This window comes from Aethalodelphis obliquidens, unplaced genomic scaffold (assembly GCF_003676395.1).
Source record: "Aethalodelphis obliquidens isolate GAN/ISIS:26980383/991018 unplaced genomic scaffold, ASM367639v1 scaffold27, whole genome shotgun sequence".
NCBI lineage: Eukaryota > Metazoa > Chordata > Mammalia > Artiodactyla > Delphinidae > Aethalodelphis > Aethalodelphis obliquidens.
The window spans coordinates 10,371,645-10,395,084 of record NW_020837971.1 but is presented as its reverse complement, the minus strand read 5'-3'; the positions used below and the strand labels follow the sequence as shown (position 1 = coordinate 10,395,084).

Here is a 23,440-nt window from a genome sequence, read left to right as displayed (position 1 = left end):
TTAAATGCTTTAAAAGAAGGTGTAGCGGTGGGAGACTACAGACATCACACAGAAACCAGCACCACGAGAGTGACATTTCAAAACCACCCATTTTCTGGAACATCTCTTGTAGCCAAATTCCAGACCCCAGCCACCCTCGTTCCCTGCACGCTCCCGCCCTCCGTACCTCACGCGCTGGCTGGATGACGTGGTTGGTGGTGGCGCGGCCGCTCAGGTGAGGGGCCACCCAGCCCCCGGAGGCGCGGGCGCTCGGAGCCCATTCGCCGCCGCCGCCGCCGCAGCAGCAGCAGGGGCGGCGCGGAGGGGAAGGGGCGGGGCGGGCGGAGGGAGAGCGGCGCGCGCGGGGAGGGCGCTGCGGCGGGGGCGCGCGCGGGCGCAGGGCCAGCCCTGCTTCGCTCGGGTCGACGGCTGACGCGCGCCGCAGTCGGAGCCTGAGCCGCGCGGGCGCAGGGGACGGCGCGGGGCTGCTGGTGGCCACAGCTGCGTCGGGGACGGACTACCGGTGCTTGGGGTCGCGGGCAGCTGCGCGTGGGCCGAGTGGTGGGCGCGGCGTAAGAACGTGAGTAGCTCCGCACGCGCGGCTGGCGGTGACACTCGGTCCAGCTCGGGGGCGACGGCTGGAGCGGAGGAGGGCGAGGGGGGCGGCTGTGTTGTCGCCGGGACACCGGAACACTCTGGCTTCGCAGCGCCCCTCCAGGTCTCCCTGCCGCAGGGGCAACCTGGCAGCCAACTCCCTTCCCCTCCGGCTCCGGGCGGGAGGAGGGGACCGCAGCCCTGTGCGGGCCAGGCTGAGATACAGCGGCGCCGGCGGGCCCCCTTCACCTCCCCAGCCCTTGGCCAACTTATGCATCCGTGCCCCCCGCTTTCCGGGAAGCCCTGCCTGGAGGTGGCTTTGGGGCCAACTGGGCCTGGAGAGGCTGCTGGGGCCCGGCACTGCGGCTTCCCGGGCAGGGAGGCGGAGGGCGCGGGCTGTCAAGCCGCAGGGCCGGCGGGGCGAGTAGCGCAGGTGCCTGGGCAGCGCGCTCCGGCGTGTGCATGTTCCGGTCCCCGAGGACGTATCTGGGCGTGGGCTTTGTTCGGATGCGCTCACACCTGCGCGGATCGCCGGAGTTCAGGGGCGGTCCGACCTCCACTCTCTCCGGCCTGGAGAGAACTCGGGGAACAAGGGATGGAGGACGGAAGAGACCCCGAAAGCAGTAGGTAGGGGGATTTCCGGGGTCTTTGTCGGCCCTACAGGTGCGGGTCCCCGGGGTCCCGGCGCCCCGCCCGGCCTCGCGGGACTGGGACTTGTTGGGACTGGCACGCCGCGGCTTGAGGCTGACTCAGAAGAGCCCCTTCCCTGCCCAGGCTCCCAACGGTGGGATCTGGCAACAGCTTCTCCCGGGGATGTTGTGTTGAGCCGCCCGTCACTGCCGGCTCAGGCGCATCCATCTCCCGGCGAGCGCCATCTGCGCCGCGCGCTGCCTCCGGCCCCGTGCACGCCGTGCGGGTGGGCGCCGCAGTGCGCGGGTCCGCGGCGGTTAGCCAGCCCAGCCATTCCCCGCCCGCATCTGCCCGTGCGCAGAGGGGGAACCGGGGTGCCGTGGTCTTGGGAGCCCGGGAGCGCTCTTTCTCCCAGAGCCGTGTACTCTGGGCAGCAAGCACCGCCGGAGGGTTCCCTGGGTCCGGAGGGGCTGGTGAGCAGGCCACTGTCCTCCCCTCCGGGTCGCCTCCCTCCCGCCCGGCTCCCGGCCCGCGGCAGCATCTTCTGTTCCCCGCACGCTAGGGGGCCGTCCCTGTGCAGCTGCCGGCGAGGAGGGGGGCCGCCGAGCGGAGGCGTGTCTTTACCACCCCGCCTCTCTCCTGTCGTTTTCGCATCAGCAGCTCCAGCCAGAGGCTACATCCGGCGCGGAGCACTCTGTCCTAGGAGCGAAGCGTTCTTTTCGTCCCCTTCCCGCTTGGTTAAGGCGCAGAGGTGCGAGTATCCGGGGCAGGGCCCTTCCCCGCCCGAGGCTTTAGCAAGCAGAGACGGAGGAGAGTGTAATGGGGCAGGAAGCAACTCTCCTGGGGCAGGAGCTCCCCCTGGGGCTATCCAGAAGGGAACAAGGTAGCCACTGAATACAAACGTACGTAAGGAGGCTAGGCTGCTTTGGCTGCCACTGCTTTATGCTAACCATGCCCTGTTATTAAAATATTGTAATAATACCTCAGAAGTAAATGAGACCTTCCAGAAGTACTGAAGTGGATTTAGGCAATTGGATACTTTCTACTTTAATGGTAATGATAGTCAACATTTTCTGAGCGCGTCAGAGGTGCTGGGCCGCTGTGCATGTTACATGTATCTATCATATCAGTTTCCATAGCAACCCCATGTTAAAAATTAGGAGACGGAGACTTACGTCGAGTAACTTTCCCAAGGCCACATAGCTAGGAGGTGAGGAAGCAAGGGTTAGCTTTTTGGCCAAACAAGGCTGTGAAAATGTGGCCTTTTGGAGGCTTATCATTAGTTTAGAGGAAGCCTAAAACCACCCAGTGCTCAGAAATCAGGGACATACTGTAAGCCCATTTAATTGTGGCCCCTGCAGACCTCACAGTAGCAGGCAGTATTGTAATTCAGCGAATTGTATTGTGGAATAGCCTTTTGATTGCCCTGTATTGCCCTTCAGTTCCTTTACATGTTCCTTTATCCCTGCTAGCTTTTAAGTACTTGGCTGTTAACCCACAATCCAACCACAGTCACTGGGCTCTTCTTAGTGACTAGAGCCACCTGCGATTCCAGAGAGGCTGAGAGGTTCCTGGCACATCACAATTTTTGAGAGAACTTCTTCTTTTTTATTTTTTAAGAAAAGGCAAATATTTCCATTTGGCAAACATTTCTGTTGCAGGTCGCCAGCCCTGAATCTCCTTTGTAGATTCTTTTGACGGCAGCAGCTTTACTCCTCCAATTGGACGTTGAATTTGAATAAGACCCTAGTATAAAATCTTAGGAAAGCATTAACTATCCTAAGTATATGACTGGGGCGCATTTATAAAGATGTTAACTAAAAGAAACAAGAGTGTGAATGACAGTGAAATCAGCTTTTCCTGGAATAGCTTTTGGAATGATTGTAATTGACTGACGGTTGGAAAAATGAATTCATTTTGCTTTCTTAATCCTGCTGACTCATGGTCTTCTTTCAGCTTGCTTTCTACTTCATTACAGGAAAGGTGCTAAACATTTCACATAATCCAGGAATTTTAGAGCAGTCAGAAAACATTGTTCCTAAATCTTTGGGTTTCAAAATGAATACACTGGGGCTCAGAGAGGTCACCCAGCTGTCTTATGCAGGGTAGCGATGAGGTGCTTGGACTGTAGGCCAGTCTCCTTAATACACATCATTTTTGTTATTGGAGTAGCCACAGTAAATGAAAAGCAAGTCATCTTTGGAAACGGTACTTGCGGTGAGGCAGTTGTGACAACACATTGCTGTGAGTGCTTCAGAAGGGGGAGCGCGTGCTGAGAACGTGTACACTTGGGCTGTAGGAAATTTCCTTAAGACTCATTTCAAGTAATTCTTTCATGTAGGATAGTTTTCCTTGCCTAATTGATTGAATATAATTAGAATCTGCAGATATTATGTAGTGTATGTACAAAGGACCTATTTAACGGAACCCCTCAGGAAGCTTTTCTGGTATAGAGATACTTTTATTCATTCGTTCATTTATTCACAGATATTTACTGAGTGCATGGCCTGCTGTTCTAAGCACTGGGGTTGCAGTGGTGAGCAAAGCAGAGTTCCTGCCCTCGGGGAGATTCATTCCAGTTTTATCATTTATGGCTACACACTTACACACACAGATTCTCTTTCCACATACAAATGTACAGCTTGATGAATTTGCACAGACTGAATACCCCATGTAACTGTGTCCAAATCCAGGGCCAGAACATTGTGAATGTCAGAGAAAGCCCTCTTGTGGCTTCCACCAGTCATTACTCTCCCCAAAGGGTAACCACCGAGATGCCAGTCTTTTTTTCCCTCTGATGTTCTCACTTTGAAATCAGAAGGTCTTTGTCTTAGTTAGCTCAGGCTGCCATAACAAAATACCATAGACTGGGTAGCTCAAAGAAGAGACATTTATGTTCTTACAGTTCTGGAGTCTGGAAGTCTGAGATCAGGGTATCAGCCTGGGTTCTGGTGCGAGCTCTCTTCCTGGCTGGCTGATGGCCGTCTTCTCCCTGTGTGCTCATATACCCTTTCCTCAGCCTGTATCTTTGGAGAGTTCCCTTCTCTTCCTCTTCTTAGAAGGCCGCTGATGCTGTTGGATTAGGACCCTGCCCTTATGACCTCATTTAACCTTAATTACCTCCTAAAAGCCCTATCTCCAAATGCAGTCACATCGAGGGTTAGGGCTTCAACATATGAATTTGGGGGGAAACAGTTCAGTCCACAGCAGTACAGATTTGCTGCCTCTGCCAGCAGCCTTTGGAGTCTCATCCCCATTTGCCAAGAACGTTTCCCATCTGAGAAGTGTGGTAACCCATAACAAATGTAGCTAGAATACAGAGCTCCTAAAGTATTCTTCTGTAGGAAGTTTTGTCTGTCTGCATCCAAAGACTGCTTTAGGTCAGCCTTCAAATGCTGAGATGGTTGCTGAAAAGGAAGTGATTTGCAAATGATTGGAAATTACTAAATACAGTTAGATGTATTTTCCCTTTTCTGTTTCATGCTTCTCCCGAAGGAACCCAGAATTTTTCTGCCAGGTAAGGACCGAGGAGCAGGTAGGACACTCCTAGCCTCCAGGGATGCTAGGGGCAAGAATCCAGTGGCTTATTTTATTTAACCCTTTGTCCACCCAGGCAAGTGAAAAGCCCCTTTAGTTTGAAAGAGTCTTTATTGGCATCAGAGGCTGAAGTTTCTAAGAATAAGAAAATGTGCCAGAAGGAACTGATGAATGTTTATTTTCCCTCTTAAAATGTGAAGGAGAGGGCTACATGAGGAAGACATGGGAATGGCTCTGCTTCCAGGTTTATAGCAGCTCTGACATCTTTAGTATCAGGTCGTCTCTAAATGGGGAAGCAAATGCAATATATTTGTAGAAAATGTGATTTTTTTTTTTTGGCTGTTACTGTTTTTGCGGTGACAAAATATATATAACATCAACTTTACTGTTGTAATCATGTTTAGCTGTAGAGTTTAGTGGCATCAAGTACTTCACATTGTTATGCAGCCATCACCCCTGTCCATCTGCAGAACTTTTCTCAGCTTCCCAAACTGAAACTCTGCGCCCATTAAAACAGTAACTCCCTGTTCCCCCCGCCCCGTCCCCCAACCCCTGCTGAGTACCTTTCTATTTTCTGTCTCTATGAATTTGACTACCCTGAATACCTCATACGAATGGAATCATGCAGTATCTGTCCTTGGACTGGCTTAAGTCACTTAGCATAAGGTCTTCAAGGCTCATCCACGTGTCAGAATTTTTTTCCTTTTTACAGCTGCAGAATAGTCCATTGTATGGACACACCATGTTTTTATAATTCATTCATCTGTCCAGTTGGGCACCTGCCACTTTTTGCTGCTATGAATGTGGGTGTACAAATACCTTTTTTGAATCACTGCTTTCAACTCTTTTAGGTATATACCCAGAAGTAGGATTGCTGGATCGTATAGTAATTCCACTTTAAGTTTTTGAAGAACCACCATACTGTTTTCCATGGCAGCTGTGCTGTTTTACATTTGCGGCAGCAGTGCACAAGGGTTCAGTATCTCCACATCTTCACCAACACTTGTTTTCTCTTTTCTTGATAATAGCCATCCTGTGGGTGTAAAGAACTGTAGCTGTTACTTTTAAAAGGTATAAATTAATATACTGTGTATATTATGAATAAGCCATTCACAATATTTTCTAATTTACTGGTTTAATTTTTATTAATAAGGAAATGTGTGGTTCCTAACAAGTGTTAATTGACCCCATACTTTGTGCAAAGTCCAGGAAAAGCCAGCCTTGGTGACACACATTCATGTGATATTTTTAAAAATGTGGAATTAGGGCTTCTCTGATGGCGCAGTGGTTGAGAAGTCCGCCTGCCGATGCAGGGGACACGGGTTCGTTCCCCGGTCCGGGAAGATCCCACACGCCGCAGAGCGGCTGGGCCCGTCAGCCATGGCCGCTGAGCCTGCGCGTCCAGAGCCTGTGCTCCGCAACGGGAGAGGCCGCAACAGTGAGAGGCCCGCGTACCGCAAAAAAAAAAAAAAAAAAAAAGTGGAATTACAGTGTGTATGTCTGTAGTTCTCTTGTGCTAAGTGATTTTGCTTGGAGGTTAGATTACATATTAGTATGCTTTTATTTTACCGGAAAATTTGACATTGTTATTTTAACCCAGACCAAGAGCACATTTGCCTCATATCTGGGAACAGATAGGAATATGGTACATTGACTATTTAGGGATGTGCCCAAGTTGTCATTTACAAGTCTGCATCGGACGTTGTTCCCCGCCACGGAATCTTCAAAGATGACAGCATAAACTCTCACCACCCAATTATAATTGCTTAGCTGAGCTAATAAAAAAGATACGGTGTCAGCTTCATTGACCTATTTTACTGGCCTACAAGTTTGGAATTTCAAACGAGAAAAAGGTAATTTTCAACAGTCTGATACAGGGTTTCCTTCAAGTGACTGAAAAACTAGTGAATATAAGAAATGCCAGTGATAAAGGGAATCTACAAATGCTCATCTGCTGCACACACTGTCCAAGTGGCTTATTCAGTTTAAAAACAGGAATGACAAATAAACCTTATCTTGTCTTAGGTGTTCCCTGATTTTGTTCCATATTGTCCCATGCTAAGGCATTGTTTAATTCACATGAGAATGAAAATGACAGTTACTGTCAGAGGAAAATGATACTTTCAAAAATTCTTTTTTTTTAAATTTTTTGGCCATGCCGCGCAGCATGCAGCATCCTAGTTCCCTCACCGGGGATCAAACCTGAGCCCCCCTCAGTGGAAGCGTGGAGTCTCAACCCCCAGACCGCCAGAAAAGTCCAAAAAATTGTTCTTATTAAATGATAGGAAGAGCTGGAAAGAATATTTTGAATATACATCCATATTCATATGTATATTTCAGTTTTCTGATGTGCGTGGTGTATTGGTTCAAAACCCTCTGTCACCAGGAAAATATATTCCCAAGGCCATTTGAGGGAATCCTGTAGGAGGTCTTCTACTGTGTAATATGCAATGAATTTGATTTGTCTTTCTCAAGTGGGCTGAGAGCATTCAAAAAATTCAGTAGATGCATTCAGCACGGAGTGATCTTTTCTCCGAATTTCAACTTTAAAGCTAATTTCATGCCACTTTCCAATGCCCTTGGCTTTTTGAATGGTGTGATTTACAGCGTTCGTTTTGGACAAGCATTATAAACTCCTGTTAAACACCCTTAACAGATTCTCTCTCAAGGGAAAGGGAAGGGAAATGTACTAATCTTCCATTCATTATGCCTTAAGGTAAAAATGGACTGTGTTTCGTCCAAGAGTTTTGTCCTGGAGTTTTGTGGTCTTTGAGGAAGGATGGCTGGAGCTGGTGCACTGCTGCCTTCCAAAGCCTTGTGCGGCTTTTCAGTCCCTCACCTCAATAGGGAGCTGAAAGGACAAAAGTGAACAAAGGAGGTCTGTTTTGCCTGCCCCACTTGCTGGGCTGTTGTCTTGGCCCTTTTCAGCGAAGGCGGGGCGGGGGGAGCTGGGTCAAAGTTGAAGAACACTGAAAAGGAATTCAAGCTTCATGTCGAAGTTTGAATTATAGCTTCAGTTTGAGTGCCGAGTAGATTAGTTTGAATTGAAATTTTTGAATCCGGGGAAGCTTAAGTGACAGATGGTGTTGGAAGTGCGTCCAGAGAGCTGGATGGCGTACCCGGGATGTTGAGTGCCGAAGCGAGGCCCTCGGTAAACATCTAGTTAACTGACAAAAGTTTTCAAACTGTAGGAAGTGCAGTTCGATGCTGTGCGCCCCATTAAGACGCTGGACTGTGTGAATTAGGGGAGGCCCCTGCGTCTGGCATACACTCAGATGTGCTGGTCCCCCCCTAATTGCATTGCAAATACTCTTCTGACTGTTTTGCTGCTTCCCCCTCTAGTCTTTAGTGAAATAAACACAGAAATGCCCAATCAACGTCCCTTGCAAAATGTCATTACAGTGTCTTGATATTGATTGTTTTGGTATATGACAAGATCAATCTGTCCTAAATATGGACTAATCAGTGCTTTTTCCTGTATGAGTGTATTTATGCAGCGTGATTTCAGCTTTCTGCTTCTCGTGGTAGACCATCACTGTTATATTTCCTACTGAAGTTTTTAACACGGCACATGGTTTCTCCATTCAATTTGGTTGGGAGCATCTGATTTAAAATATTTCCGAAGGAGAAGTTGGCTGTGTGTATAACTAGAATAATGAGATAGCTACTGGGAAGTCAGGGTTATTGAAATGCAATAATTTGGGGTAAGTTGCAGGTTTTTAAAAATTTTCTCCTTTATTGGATTATAGTTGATTCCCAATGTGTGAGTTTCAGGTGTACAGCAGAGTGATTCAGTTATACATATACATGTATCTATTCTTTTTAAAATTCTTTTCCCATATAGGTTATTACAGAGTATTGAGCAGAGTTCCCTGTGCTATACAGTAGGTCCTTGTTGGTTATCTATTTTAAATATAGCAGTGTGTATATGTCAATCCCAAACTCATTGGGGTAATTTGAAACACTTCCTGGTACTCCATAAAAACTACAATTAGAAAAATCTTGCTTTGATATCTTTGACTATTAAAATGACTTGATGACACAGTCTTTTGTTCTGATGGTTAGTGGCACGGTAGTGAAAAGCCTTATTTATATACATGTAATACAGTCAGATGAATAGTTCTACTGTAAGGGCAGTAACATTGACAGGGCGATAATACGAACTAAATAGTAAAGTAAAAATTTAGAGATAATTAATACTGTAATAAAAACAGAAGTGATTTTACTTCGGATTTGATTATATAACTTACATCACATGTTGTATTTTACATAAATCATGATAGATACTTGCTGTGTCTCATAGATTTTAAGGTAACTTGCGTTTTCATACTTGGAATAGGGTTTAAAAACTCCATGGCTCTGTCTCTGTTTCTAGTTACAGTTACTGTGGTGCAAAATCATAGTAGATGGTAAAATACATCAAGGGTTTATTGCTGTCCTAGGGCTCTGAGGGGACTCGGTAAACAGTAGGGAGGGAGGGAGTCAGATTTTTTGCTTGGACTGGGGTTGGGAGAGTCGAGATCAGAGAGAGTGAAGGATTCACATGGAAGGAAGACTCAGGTGGGTAATGAGAATTGTGACATCCTGGAGAAGTGTCCCGTGGCAGAAGGAGGGAGAGGCATTTTAAGTAATGAGGAGAGAGTAAAGAACAGAGTGCTGGAAAAGTAATAACAAAATCTGAAAGAAGAGAATGGGCGGAGAATAAAAATGTTTGCGGCAGTTGCTCAGCTAATGGAGACTGGTCTGCATAGCATCCTATACTAAATATTCAAAAACAGTTTTTTGAAATATAGTTGATTTACAGTGTTGTGTTAGTTTAAGGTGTATAGCAAAGTGATGCAGTTATACATACATTTTCTTCTTTTTACATTCTTTTACATTATAGGTTATTACAAGATACCGAGTATGGTTCCCAGTGTTAAACAGTACTAGGTCCTTGTTGGTTATCTATTTAATGTATAGTAGTGCTTATATTTTAATCCCAAACTCCTAATTTATCCCCCCCACTTCTAAATATTTTTTAAAGATTTTATTGTGGTACATTAGGTCATTGAAGTTACTTGACATCAGAGAATAGAAATAACTCAGACAAAATATGATGGTACGTTATTTATGTTGAAAAGAAAGGCATTGACAAGAATTTACCAGGAGTCAAAGGTAAAGTTCTTTCAGCATAACACAGTTAAATTCTCAGTGAGATCATCTCTTCTCACCAGCTATTTGTTCCTCTATTTACAGATGGCTCTGGGTAGAGAAAATTAGATATATGAAAACGGGAACTTGCCACGCACATTTTGGGGTGATTATTCAGGTTATACAGGATTCTTCACTTTGCACAAGGGTGATATGATGAGTGAGCTTCTATAACGCATCAAAGTTCAATTCAGGAATGATTTTTCAAGGATGTCTAAGTAGACGAATAAAGAGCATGATAGATACCAAGTGAAACTCAAGCAAATATGGCTAAATAAAAATCAGTAAAGAGGTGGACACGTGGTAGGTGAGGAGAAGTGCCCCAGTTGTATGAAAATATTTTATATTGGTTCTAGATAACATTGAGAGGCCAAAAAAGGAAAGTCACTAACAAAATAGTCACCCAGGATAGGCATTTTTCGGCTTTGCTCATAAGAGACTTCCGTCAGCTTTCCTCAGGCTTCTAGGCGTGGAAACCCAGCCCTTGCACTGTTCCACTAGAAACCTCAGCTGCATTTCTCATGCATGGTGGTGTATATGCACAAGTCCCCATGTTTGATGAAAGAATGAATGACTGAATCCATGAATATTGCAAAATATCAAGTGGATCTTTGGTTGGACAACATTGGGGAATTTTGTCCCCAGCCCTGTTTGAAGACATAGACAAAGTCTAGACCGTGGAAAATACAACATTCATAATTTCATGCCTGGATTCTCTCTGATTATAATTTGCTTCCTGGTTCTCAATTAGACACTTGAGTGGGCAGGTGAAATCACTCTGTCCAGAAGGGTACCATTTTTGAAATTGCCACTGTGTAGCCCTAAACGGCATCCTTATGACGCCAAAGAGCTCCTCTGTCATTTTCTACCTTTGCCGGCAGCTGATGATTCCAGGTTTGCACAAGGCTTTCCTTTCCTTCAAGTCCGAAGCTGACGCTCATTCCCCTCCAGAGGTGTCTGGGTGGGTGCACACTGATTGAGTTGGAGCACTTTCTGAGATTGCTTTCCACCATCTGAATGGGAAGAAATCAGAAGTGAGGCATACGGGACTGACATGCAAAGTGGAAAAAGGCTGGTGTGGGAAACACATCAGGAGACCTCAGTCTGCAGCTTGAAAAATGGAACTTTCTCCCTTTTTTGGTTGTTTATTGAGTACTCCTACCTGTACTTTTCTTTATATTCCAAGATGTGAGTTGAGTTATAGCATGGCCCTTCCCAACTAGTTAGTGGATTATAGTGAGTGATTGGGTTTGAAGCAGTGGGTCCATGTTTGAGAGATACCGGAGTGAAAATTTTTCTTGAAATTTGTAATTAATTAAATTTTGAAAAGTACTGGGCTACTCTGTATAGACTAGGAAACTTTGCTTTACTGTGTGGCTTTGGATAAGTTGCTTAAGTACTTCTTTTCCTTGAGCTGGAAAATGAAGATAAACCACATAAATTTTCTCATCATCAACCCTACCTCATGAGTGTATGTCACTAGGACCAATGATGATGAAAAGGAAAGTGCTGAAAGACAACATCGGTCTGTGTTCTGATTAGGTAGACAGTAGCCATTTTGTTCACTATGATACTTTGCCAGATTTGCTTCAGAGATATGTATGTTTCATACATCCTTAGCAACAACCATGTCTACTTGATTTTGAATAAATGAAGTGGTCTCATGCTGCAGTCTGTGAGATGGGTACCCTTTTTGGTGCTTCATGGTGGGACTGTTTTCAAAACACAAACTATATTCTTAACTTTCAACAAACGATAATATATATGTGAAAGTCAGATTGAGTCCATATGATAAAAAAGGTGTAAATTCAGCAAATACATTTTTTCCAGTTGTATTCAGTGTCCGTAATAGTCTTTGAAATCTAATCGTGTTTTACCCAAGCCGTATTCTATTCATATTTTTCAAGAGGACGGTCAGTAATTTTTTTTGTCAGCCATGACTATCAATACCGCAAATCAATAAAGCATGAAACCATTTTAATATATTAAATTCATCCAGCTCACAAACTGCACGTGCTTAGAGGTTTGACATAAAGAGAGACACATACAATGAGGCTTTTGAGCGTATTTGTATGTATATCATTGTTTGTATTTACTCTGTGCCTTTGTACCTCAGACAAGAAATAGATATTTAAAAATAATAGCCACATAGCCAGTATGGAAAACAATATGGAGGTTCCTCAAAAATTAAAATTAGCACCACCATATGATCCAGCAATCCCACTTCTGGGTATTTATCCAAAGGAAGTGAAAACGGGATCTCGAAGAGATATATGCACTCCCATGTTCATTGCAGAGTTATTTATAATAGCCAAGAGATGGAAACCACCTAACTGTCCATCAACAGACGAATGGATGAAGAAAATGTGGTATATGTACACAATGGAATATTATTCAGCCATGCGGAAGGAGGAAATCCTGCCATTTGTGACAGGATGAGCCTGCAGGGCATTATGCTAAGTGAAATAAGCCAGACAGAGAAAGACAAATACTGCATGATATGACTTACGTGTAGAATCTTTAATTTAATAAAAAGGAGTCAAACTCATAGTAGAACAGTGGTTGCCAGGGGCTGGGGGTGTGGGAAATAAGGAGAGGTTGGTGAAAGGGAACAGCCTTTCAGCTAAAAGATGTCTGAGGATCTAATGTATAACATGCTGACTGTAGTTGGCAATACGGCATTGTATCTGAGAGAGTAGTATTTAAATGTTCTCACACACAAAAAAGGAAATATGTGAGGTGATAGGTGTGTTAATTAACAAGATGGGAGGAATCCTTTCACAATGTATACATGTATCAAATCACCACGATACACACTTAAATATCTTACAATTTTATTGTCAAATTATACCTCAGTAAAGCTGAAAAACTACTAGTCATCATTGACCTGGGTGTAGACACAGAGCTTTAGGAATGGGAAGGTGGTCAAAGGGTGTCCCCCATCAGATTCGTATGTTGAAGCCCTAACCCTTGGTACCTCAGAATGTGACCTCATTTGGAGATGGGGTCTTTACGGTTAAAATGAGGTCATTAGAGTGGGCCCTAGTTCACTGAGTAGTGGCTTTCTAAGGAGAGGAAACTTGGAGGCAGGCATGGTTGAAGAAAGCTTTGTAGAAATGAAGGCAGAGACCTTACAAGCCAAGGAGTGCCAGAGATTGCGAGCAAAGCAGCAGAAACCAGGAGAGAGCATGGAACAGACTCTCCCTCACAGCTCTCAGGAAGAACCAACCCTGCTGACAGCTTGATCTTGAATTTCTAGCCTTCAGAACTGTGAGGCCATAAATGTCTGTGGTTGAAGCCACGCAGTGTGTGGCTTTGTGACGGCAGCCCTAGGAAACCAATACAGAATGCAGTAATAAGGTCACCTGTTTCTAAGTTTATCCCTTACAAAAAAGAAAGGGTGAAAATGTAGCCCCTTCACATCTCTATGTTCATATGTCTGTATCTATATCTGTCAATGTCTACTTCGTGTACCAAGGAGTATGTGTATATAAGTCAGTTAGTTAGAAAGGCTCTGTACTTTGAATTAAAGCACAGAAATATTGGGAGTGGTGGTGGCAGAGTATTCATTTGATTAACTGGACAAAGGTATGAAGTTGGTAGTTTAATCAGTCGATTACTCTTTTTTTTTTGGAGCACAGGCTCCGGACGCGCAGGCTCAGCGGCCATGGCTCACGGGCCCAGCCGCCCCGCTGCATGTGGGATCTTCCAGGAGCGGGGCACAAACCCGCGTCCCCTGTATCGGCAGGCAGACTCCCAACCACTGCGCCACCAGGGAAGCCCTCGATGATTCTTTTTGGCTGTAATCAAGTGGACTTCTACTTGGCTGCCTTTCTCGCGTAAATTGCCGTCACCTGGGAACTTCCGCGGGCGTATTTTGTTGAAGTCTCTGCAGGTGCCCTGGCTGCGCCTTGCCAGTCGGGAGGTGTCTCTTGACTTGAAAAACACAGTATGGGGGCTGATATTTCCTCCTGCTGAGGAACGCAAAGGCCTGGTGAGCCACCAGCCTGCTTCAGTGGGACAGGGTGAAGGATGGTCCTGTGGAGAACTCTGTAGCTCACTGTACTTAGGCAGCCCTTCTGTCTAGTTGAGGCAGCAGGATGGCCACACTCTTTTAATCAACATGAATATTAGTTGGAATGAATTGGAAACTCTGAAGCCATTTTAGCTAGTCCTTAATGACGTCTGGCGTCTTGGTGTGAGTTCCTCATTTCCACCAGCGCCAGCCTTGTCTGCCTTGGATGGTGAGTTCCCGCATGGCAGTGACCCTAATTATTAGTGTCATGTGTACAGCATTTAATGAGCTGCCTCATCCATGGAAGGGCCAGGTTGTTTTAAATCATATCAATGAGATGATTTGGTAGGAAGGTTCTTGGGATGAGCACCAAGAACTTTAAAATGTCTGCATTTGTGTGATTCCGTAATTCCATTTTAATATGTAAACCATTTGCCAATTTGTGGTTCCCTCCTGGAGTTAGGAGAGACTAATGAAAACCCACCAGCATCCAGCAGGAAGTAATTTGGAACCATGGCTGTTTTTAGTCCTGCAGTTTCTTACAGCTTCTCTTTTCCATGCAGGACAGTGAGGCACAAATTGATGGAGTGAAGTGTCCAAGGCTCTAGAAGGAGCAGAGGGCAGACGGTGGTTTGTTTCTGAAAATCACTCTCTCGGTATAAACTCTTTAGGTCTTTTAAATATTTGCCCTGAAAGACAATTTAGTGAAGGTGGTTTGAAAGATTTATGGGAACCATTGTAACGTTTGACGTCGACCGAAGTTTATTTGTAAGTGTATTAATACAGGGCTAGCAGTGCCAGTTCTAGGATAAATTGTCAGCCTTAGATCCATTTTATTATTCTGAATTGTTTTGTTACACTAAACTCACAGTTTAAAATATTATGTGCAGGACTACGCTCCTTATTTCCAACTCTGGACAAGCACAGTGCATCTTGGGAAAGCAGTGACTGCCAGGGAAAATGGAAAGGGCTGTCTCTGATCATCATCTAAGCATAATTTCAGCTCTTCCCACTCCTCCAATCCCCTCTCCAGTTGGGAGTGGGGCCAGTGATGAATATGCATGTGTCACACACCTGTGACCAAGCGATCCTCCATCAAGGAAGGACAGCGTATCAGTTACTTGAAACGGATGACTCGCGGCAGCTGCTGTCTGTGGCCCACAGGCTCCCTGCCCTGCCCGACAGCTGCAGCTCACATCCTGCCATCACAGCACCTCGGCCCCAGTCAATGAAAGGGGCTGAGCCCGTTCATCCCGAGCCATTGCTTCACGGGCAGCCTGCTCCTGAGGTGGTATATAGAAGGATGCCTCCCTGAATTGTAGGAAATGAAAGCACAATGATTTTTACAACTTTTTACCATTTATAAATAACAGTAATCCTTGACACTTATTGGTTGCTCATCTATATGGAGCACCTTACATGAATGATCTCATTTAATCTTCACAGTAGCATTCTATGTCAAACACCAGCAAATGTTCTCTGGAGAGGGCCAGGTAATAAATATTTTAGACTTTGGAGGTCTCTACCAGTAAATATTTTAGACCTTGGAGGTCTCTCCCCAAACAGTCACAGATGATATGTAAATGAGTGGGCATTTTCGTGTTCCTATGAAACTTTTCTTAGAAAAATAGACAGTGGGCCAGATTTGGCCACCCCCTGCTTTATGTTATTAAACCCATTTTATAGATGAAGAAACTGAGGCATAGGGAGTTTAAGTAATGAATCAAAACAGCACAGCTGTTAAGTTGTGGAACTGGGATTCTAACCCAAGGAGTCTGACCCCTGTCCCATAGTTTTACCTCCTAAGAGCTACTATGTTATCCTGCTTTGAGAAACAACAAGGAATGGAATTTTAGTTTCTGCATATTGTGAGTTATAGATTATGACCCAAACTTCCATGAGAAACCTTCGTTTCCCTTAGAAACCTTGTGTAGAGAAGATATCAGTTCATGTCCTGAAGATGCTGTTTAGGTAAATGTAGAAAGTCTAATCTGTAGCATATTCAAGTCATGGGACTGTGCCTTCGAATAATGGAATAAAGCTTTTAAGATTCTCCAAATGACCTGATGTTGTGGTCATTTTCATCAATAGGACTGCAGATGGCAAATTGCCCTAATTTTTAAAAATATGTAAATTATTCTAAAAATTTGCTTAAACACTGGTGGTCCATGTGTTATATAGGCAGATAACTCTGGCACATTCCCAAGAAAGATTTTTATTTTTATAAACAACAAATTATGTAGAAGAGTTCCTTCCACATTCAATAGAAAGCGCTTGAATGAGAGTTCTCAGCAGTTTTTGTTTTCCAGGATGGACAGCTCCTTTTGTATTTTATTTCCATGGTAACAGTTAAGTTTGGACTTAAGAACAACACACCTACAAGATAACCATCCAGGTGACATTGTTGGGCATCCCTTGGGGAATTTGTAATGCTCCGTGGGCTCTAGATAGCACCTGAAGTAGAATTACACTGGCTTGCTGTGTGTTTTGTAGAGCAAGCTCTTATTTAGACACTGAAGGTTCTCGGAATAGACTGAAGTTAAGAAACATTTGGTTTTAGGCAGCAGGTTCAGCACACACAAAATACCATGAGCGGCCAAACTTCAAAGACGTTCCTGGGACACCAGGAAGAGTTCCAGAACTCACAGTTCCTGACCTCTGGGTGAATGAAACTTTAGGAAGTATGCAGCTGGCAAAATGGAGCCTTCATGTGACCAAACATTGTTGCCTTTGCTTTGTTTGAGGGAAGCTCAAAATGGAACCACTCCCTGGTGGAGAAATCAGAGAGTGGAAACTCTTGTGGTGAGGTAACCCTATTCTCTTTGGAAATCTGAAGTCTTTGAATTGAGTGAGCCTCCATTCATTACTAAGAAAGCTGACAGAGGAATAAAACCCAACTAGGGGAAAAGTTGACTGCAGTGTCCCTGTGAAGTGGTTACTATGAATTAACTGGTGTAACAAATTATAAAGGGCATGATAAATCAATGCAGATCTTTTTTCTCTTGAATCATTTCCTAGAGAAGATAATCCTAAGGTTTAGTTTATTTAATGAAAAAAAAAGTGGCCCAAATAAAAATTGGAATTATGGTACTCTGGACAACTTTTTGTTTTCATGGGATTTTTTTTTTACAGTTGTATTGAGGTATAATTCACATATCATAAAATCTACTCGTAGTAAGTATACAATTCAGTGAATTTTAAAATAAATGTATAACTTGTGTAACTATGGTAAGCAGATTTCTAACTGGCTTCGAAGATTCTTTCCCCTGTAAAATACCCTCCCTGAAAGTGTGGGTGGGACCTGAGAATATGATGGGATGGCACTCCCATAATTAGGTTACAGTATATGGCTAAGGTAAAGGGATTCTGCAGACGTAGTCAAGGTCCCAAGTCAGTCAGTTATGAGTTAATGGAAAGAGAGATGATCTTGGCTGGCCTGATGTAATCAGGTGTAAGCCTCTGAAGGGGAACCTCTCCCACTGTCCTTAAAGGAGCTTCTATCCATATTGTGAATTACTTACGGAGAAGAGTGACTGCAGTCCTTCAGCCACAAGGAACTGGGTTCTGTAACAACTGAGTGAGTTTGAAAGGGGACCCTAAACTCCAGATGAGAAAGCAGACTGACCCCACCTTGATAGACTCAGCTTAGCTGTGCCTAGACTTCTGACCTATGAGAAACTGTGAGATAATAAATATGTGTTGTTCTAAGCCTCTAAATTAGTGGTACCTTGTCATGTAGCATAGGAAACTAATACAGCAACTGTCACCACCATCCAGCTTTGCATATTTTTATCACTTCCCCCCACATTTCCTTGAAGCCATTTGCAAAGTCTTCTCTCACCCCAAGGCAACCACTGATCTGCTCTCTCACTCTACAAATTTGCATTTTCTGGACTTTTCATATTAATGGAATCATACAATATGGAATCTTTTTCATCTGGCTTCTTTCATTTAGCATAAATGTTTTGAGGTTCCTTCATACGGTAGCATGTATCAGTGGAATTCCATTGTATTGAGATACCACATTGTGTTTATATATTCAGCAGTGAGTGGACATTTGGATTGTTTCCAGTTTGAGGCAATTATGAATAATGCTTCTGTGAACATTAGCATGTAAGTCTTTGTAGCGATGTTTTCATTTCTTTGAGGTACTTAGGAGCGGAATTGCTGTCTTGTATGGTATATTTATGTTTGACTATTTATGACACTGCCAAGCTCTTTTCTAGAATGGCTGTATCATTTTACTTTCCCATCAGCAATGTATGAGGGTTTCAGTTTCCTGACATCCTTACCTGTCAATACATATTTATTATGGCCATTCTAGGGGGTATGTAGAGGTATCTCATTGTAGTTTTACTTGCGTTTCCCTAATGACTAATAATATTGAGGATCTTCTCATGTGTTTGTTAGCCATTGATATGTCTTCTTTGGTGAAATGTCTATTTAAGTGTTTTGCCAATTTTTTCAGTTGAGTCATTTATCTTATTGATTTATAAGAGTTTTAAAATATATATATTCTGGATACAAGTCCCTTATCAGTATGTGATTTACAAATATTTTCTCCCATTTTGTGGATTGACTTTTCACTTCGTTGATGGTGTCCTTTGAAGCACAAAATTTTTATTTTTGATGAAGTCCAATGTATCTGTTTTTTCTTTTGTTGGTTATACTCTTGGTGTCATACCTAAGAATTCATTTACTAACCCAGGGTCACAAAGATTTATTCCTATGTTTTCTTCTAAGAGTTTTATTGTTTTAGACATTACATTTATGACCTATTTTGTGTTAATTCTTGTACATAGTATAAGTTGAGGGTCTAAGTTCTTTATTTTATTTTGCATATGGGTATCCAGTTGTCCTAGCATCATTTGTTGAAAGACTATCCTTTTCTCATTGAAGTATCTTGGCAACTTTGTTAAAAATGAATTAACCATAAACATAAGGAGTTATTCCTGGACTCTCAGTTGTGTTCCATTGATCTATCTATCCTTATGCCAATGCCATCCTGTTTTAATGTTTGTAGCTTATAGTAACTTTTGAAATTAGGTAGTATAAATCCTCCAACTTTTTTTCTGCTTTAGTTGCAGCCCATACATTTTTCACTTTAGTTGCATTCCTTAAATTTCGATATTATTGATTTGTTTGGGTTTATGTATGATATTTATTTCCTTTTTATTTTCTATTTATTTCCTATTTGTTTCACTGATTTTCCTTTACTGATTCTTTTATTTTAAGTAATTTTTAAAGTATCATTTTAATTCCTCCATTGAAGCTTTTACTTTTTTCTTGAATTATTTCCATAATGCATAAGATACATGCATCATATTATGCCCTATTTCAGAATAAAGATAACTTACTTCTAGTAAAATATATAACTTTGCTTCAATATATCTCCTTTTCCTCCTCCCTCCTTTGTGCTATTATCATCATTTAGATTACATTAATATGTGTTATAAATCCTTCATTCAGTGGTATAATTATTGCTTCATAAAATCTTTGTTTATCTAGAAATATCTATTTTGTTTTTGCTTTGTTTTTGAAAAACGACTTTGTGGGAGATATTCTCAGTTGACAATTTTTTTTTCTTTCAGTACTTTGATTATGTCATTCTGCTGCCTTCAGGCCTCTGTTGTTTCTGATAAGAAGTCATAAATTATTTAAGTTGCTGTTTCACTGCAAGCGATGAGTCATTTTTCCCTCCTGCTGCTTTCAAGATCTTTTCTTTGCCTTTGATTTTCAGAAGTTTGACCATGATGTTCTTAGATATAGATCTCTTTGTGTTTATCCTATTTATGGTTCATTAAACTTATTAGCTGTGCACATTAATATGTTTCATCAAAGTCGGAAAGTTTTTGGCTACTATTTCTTCAAATATTTTCTCTTCTATTTTTTCCCCTTTCCTCTCCTTTTGGGACTTACCACTGTACTTATGTTGGTATGCTTGATGTCTCACATGTCTCTGAGACTCTACTTATTTTTCGTCATCTTTATTTCTGTTCTTCAGATCGAATGATTTCTATTGACTAGTTTTAATGTTCATTGATTCTTCCATCTTCTCAATTTGCTGTGAGTGCCTCTAGTGAAATTTTCATTACAGATATTGAACTTTTCAACTCCAAAATTCCCCTTTGGTTCTTTTTTTATAATTTCTTTTATTTTATTGAGGTTCTCTATCAGTTGATTAATTGTCATCATGTTTTCCTTTATATTTTAAACATTGTTTTCTTTAGTTTTTGAACACATCTATACTAGCTGCTTTGAAGTCTTTGTCTGCTGATCCCAACTTTTTTTTTTTTTTTTTTTTTTGATCCCAACTTTTAGGACAGTGCAGGGACATTTTTCTATTGATAATTTCCCCCCACGTATATGGATCATACTTTCTTTTTCTTTGCATGTCTTACAATGTTTGTGTTGAATACTCACATTTTAGATATGTAGAAGCCATGGGGGATTCTGCCTTTTTTCCCCTTGAGGAATTTGTAGCTGTTGTTTATTTGTTCAGTAACTTATTTGTATTAAATTTGTGGGATGTCTCCCCTGCAATGTGCAACTGCTGATGTCTCCACTCAGTTTCTCTCTATTTAAAAACATTTTTTTTAGCCCAGCTTCCTCGTGTTTGCTCTTTTTTTTGTGTGTGTGTGGTACGCAGGCCTCTCACCGCTGTGGCCTCTCCCGTTGCGGAGCACAGGCTCCGGACGCGCAGGCCCAGCGGCCATGGCTCACGGGCCTAGCCGCTCCGCGGCACGTGGGATCTTCCTGGACCGGGGCACGAACCCGTGTCCCCTGCATCAGCAGGCGGACTCTCAACCACTGCGCCACCAGGGAAGCCCCTAGTGTTTGCTCTTGTGTCTGTGCAGCTTAGTAGTCAGCAATGATTGCTTAGAAATTGTGCTCAAACACTTCCAGCCAATAAGGCTTCCACTCTCTGCTGATGGATTTATCTGTGCCTGGGGAATTCATTCAAACTTCATGCCACTTCCAAGTCTTCCCCTAACTTTTACGTTCTGCTGTATCCCCTTATGTCTACCATGTGGGTGTGCAAGCGCCAGTGGCCATGGGTATGTGGGTGGCTTGGACCCCTCTGGTTTCTGCTCTGCATTTGCACAGCCTTCACCAGCCTAGTATGTATATATACTAGGTATATATATACTTCGTAGTGTATATGAAGGGTTTTTTCTAACCCCCGTATGTCTGCTTCACCTACTGAAGTCCCTGTTAAATCCATGATTGGTCCCCCAGTTCTTTGCCCCAAACAGGACTTCAACCTCAGGCTGTCCAAACTGTTCGTATGCCTTTCACTTTCCAGTAAGAATGTCCACTTTGACCGTGAATGCTCCAATCGAGCCCGCTCTGGAAGGTTCAGTGAAGCTGCTGGTTTTCACAGTCTTTTCTGCCCTGGTTAAATGAACTACCTCAGTGTCAGAGCCAGTGTGGAGAGTGGGGGGCATGGGATGGAAGCAGATCCAGGCAACCACACTGCCTCAGACTCACTCTCCTGACCCTGAGTTCAGTAAGTTGTCGGGAATAAATGCTCCAATTATTGGCTGCCTTGGGTCAGTTTCCAGAGCACTGAAATGGTTGTGGTTTGTTTGACAGTTTTGTCCAGTTTTGTAGTTGCTTTTGGGGGAGAGAATTTGTCAGCCTCCTAAGTGTCCTCATCATTACTGCTTGTCTGTTTGTTCTTTGAAGCCTCCTTCATCAGAATTAATGCACCCAGGAGTAACTCTGAGACACTAATATGGTCGCATTATTTAAAGGATAGATTTGTTTCTAAAATGCACTTTTCTAGGCATGGGAGATGTGGAATAGAGATAAAAGGACTTTAAATGTAGATAGACATGGGTTCAAGCCCATCTCCGCTGCTTTCTACTACTTATATAACTTATTTAACTCCTAGGAACCTCAATTTCTCCTTTAGTAAAGTAGAGATTATAATACCTACCTTATAATGTGGTTGTGAGGATTAATTGAGATAATTAAAAATACTGAGGATAGGGCTTAGTACTTAGGTAAAAGCCAGTTCCCCTTGTACAGAGCTGGCAAGTGATTAACACTGAATTTTATGGAATAGATTTTTTTTTTTCTTTTAAAGAACGAGAGTCTGGCACCTATATTTTAACAATTGGAAAATTAGACTCTTAGAAGAAGGTTAAAGGAATTGGAACTGAGTCACCAAAAGAACAGAAAGCAGGGAGAGACTTAAACTTATTAAAGGATGCTGAATTAGGAAATGTAGAGAAATGCTGATGAGATGAACATTGGATTGGAAAAAAAAACAGAGAACCCACACAAAGAAGAGAGACCAGTAACGAAGCTCTGCCATTAGGTCTGTAGCTCACCTAGGATGGAGGGACGCTGGTAACGAGGACTATTTTACAACTTTGTCTCCTTAGCACCGCCGTGCCTACTGCTGTGCTCACGGCCGGTGCTCTGACTTGACCACCGTGAGAGGCGGCTCCAGTCCCGCATCTTCCTTCTCATTCCTTGGGCATTTCTCCCAGTCCGGAATGGGTCTCTGGGTTGGAACAAAAAGGATTCAGATAATTAAAACTAAATAGACTGTCTGGTTCCCTGGATAGTCTAATTTAGGAGAGAATTATAGCGCCTCAGACACACTGACTAGACAGTCAATAAATGTGACTGACGGAGGTTGCTTCGACGCCAGCTCGATAAAGGGATTCGAATGTGGATTGAATTGAGTGTGGATTAGAACAGCAGGTCAAGGATCAAGTACTACCCATCTCCCCTCCCCCAGATAATAAATAACATGGCATTTACCCATCCTGCCACTTCCCGAGCAGTCTGTTCTATTTCTTCTGCCTAAATGGCATGTATAGACCACTAGTGCATGTCCCTGGGAAATCCTCTGCAGGCTTTACAGCCATTAGTCTCAGGCAGCCAGGAGTCCTACCCTTGGCCCGTGGTTGGTGGGCTCTGCTCCTCTGCTCTTTGAGTCTGCTGTCCCATGAAGGATGAGAGATCCAAAGGCCAAGTGGATGTCTACTTTGCTTCTCAAACTTGACTGTGTACCTGAATCACCTGGGGATCTTATTCAAATCCTTCAGATTCAGTAGGTCTAGGGTGGCACCTGAGATTCTGAATTTCTAATAAGCTCCCAGATGATGAGAACCCTGCTGGTCCCCCAGCCACACTTTGGGTACCAAGGTTCTAGACCTCTCTCCTGGTACCATGGACCATAGGATTCCCTGTCCGGAGAGCTAGAGCCATATGCAAGACCTGGAGGGGTTTCTGAGGACAGACTGGTTAGGTGTGCACACCCATGGGCCCAAGGGGTAGCTAGGAGGTAGCTGTGTGCATGTTCGCGGAGCGGCGGGGAGCGTGGGATTGGAAGACAAAGCTTGGACCTTCAGGCTGGGATGTTGTACACAGGAGTATAAGGCCCCGCATGCTGCAGGACTGAGGTAGGGTAGGAGGAAACGGGACCCCCCATGTGAACTCTTGTTCCAGGTTAGGAGTAGGCCTGCTCATGGC

General features: G+C 43.5%; 1 protein-coding gene across 1 annotated transcript in view; it reads left to right on the top strand.

Annotated features, from left to right (window-relative positions):
- Nucleotides 1-416: 416 nt before the first annotated feature.
- Nucleotides 417-23,440, top strand: part of NRCAM (neuronal cell adhesion molecule) — a 320,173-nt gene continuing 297,149 nt past the window's right edge. The window contains exon 1 of the mRNA XM_027123939.1: nucleotides 417-559. The gene's annotated coding sequence lies outside the window, so the exon portion shown is untranslated. The remainder of the gene's footprint in view (nucleotides 560-23,440) is intronic.